The sequence below is a fragment of the Trichechus manatus genome, unplaced genomic scaffold (genome assembly GCF_000243295.1).
Source record: "Trichechus manatus latirostris isolate Lorelei unplaced genomic scaffold, TriManLat1.0 scaffold00109, whole genome shotgun sequence".
NCBI classification, from domain to species: domain Eukaryota; kingdom Metazoa; phylum Chordata; class Mammalia; order Sirenia; family Trichechidae; genus Trichechus; species Trichechus manatus.
This window is the reverse complement of record NW_004444045.1, coordinates 4019962-4021818: the sequence shown is the minus strand read 5'-3', so window position 1 is coordinate 4021818 and position 1857 is coordinate 4019962.

Sequence of the window (1857 nt, the reverse complement as noted above, 5' to 3'; positions counted from 1 at the left end):
GTATTGTTTGGAGATGGGAAATTTAGGAGTTCTTGTCTGGAGTGTTGTAGCTTCTCAATGAAATAGGAGGTAAATTTCCCACTGAGATTAAGGTGGGATCAAGAAGTTTGAATACGTTGGCAAAGATTAGAAAGAGCTACAATGGCGAATGGGAGATAGTGTGGACTAGAAGAAAAAAGAAGGATTTCTGAGCAGTTTCAAGAACCCAGGTGAGGTTTGTCCATCATGGATTTATAGAAGCAATAATCTGCATTATTTTGTGAGTGTCTCCAGCAGAACCCAGCAGCCCAGTGTAAGTATGGAGAAAGTGATCACATGAATTGATCCAAGCTTTGTGTTATGTGAGTGAGTTGTGAAAGAAAGATAATGAAGAAAAGAGTTGAGTATAGTGTCAAGAATTTTGTTGAGAAGATAGAATCCAAAATGAATAAGAAAAGAAGTAAAAGCAGGAGGATTCTAATGAGGCAAAGGGAGATGAGCTAAAAAAGCAGAGGTCTCAATGAGGCCCAGTTTAGGTAGAGCAATAAATAAAGAGCTGGAAAGATAAAGCTTTGTGGTCACTGACGGGAATATGTGAATGGAAGATTTCAGAGTTTCAGCAGTTCCAAGTGAAGCCAAATTGTGTAGGATGTGGTTATGGGAGTGGACTAATAGAGTCTAGGCGAAGGTCACTGCAGATGAAACAGGTCAGGAAATATATAAACCCAGACATTTGATAGGTTGTCTATAATAGTTCTACATCTCCAGCTCAGAAGAAATAGAAAGTGCCAAATTATTTATATAGGGGTATTTTTGCACTGAATGTACATTTAAATCAATGCACTGCCTCTGTTGAGGAAGAGTCTACATATTCAGTGTGACCTCTAATTACACAATTACTTTGTCCCCTCAAAGACCCCAGAGTCCCAGAAATCAGATCACTTAGGTTACCTTACTGTGCCTAAGGCAAGGGCTACAGTAGCATTCTTTTCTTCATTGTGAGCAACTTAAAAGTTGCTCTGTATCAGTGTTTTTGTAAGAATGGTCTTCAATCACTTAGGGGTGATCTTTAAAGGTGCGTATTTCTGGGGCTAATCCAAAACTTATTAACAAAGTTGGATAGAGCGGGAGGTTGGGTTGGGTGAGGATGGAATCAGCATTTTAACTAGTTCGTCCAAAGATTCTTACACACATACTACACACACACACACACACACACAGACACACATACACACACACGTATGCTGTCTTTATGCCAGAAGCATGTAAGTTGATGTTGCTTATATTTGAGATTCATGCACAGACTCACATTCTTTCAAATATTCATGAAGTACACTTTTGTCCTAGCAACTCTAGCTCCCTTTCTTACATAAATGCTTATATAGATAATACAGAGAGCAGTATAGTGACATTTGCTTATGACTCTCAGGGACATAGAACACTCTCCAGGGTATTTTAGGAACAAATTTCTACAGATTTGTACCTTTGGTTGACTCACAGAGCTTAATTCCATGATACCTACTCCCAACGAAGGCATAGTCTTTGAACTGTAAAAAGAAATATTACCTTCATTGAGTTCTTTTTCCTTTTTAATATTTTAAAAATATTAGTCAAGAATGAACTGACGAAGGAGAACTTAAGGTTTCCAAACATCAAAAAAGGAAACAACACTGTAGACCACTTTAAGAAGCCAAATGTCCTAATTAACATTTTAATCTTTGACATTTCCTGAATGTCTTTATATGTCCCTGGGGCTATTATTGCACTTTAGCTTTTAAAAATAAAAATCCAATATTCACTCTTACCCTCATTTGTTAGTTCAATTAATCCCACATAGCTCATCTGTTTTGTTGATTTACATTGCTAATGCCACTTATG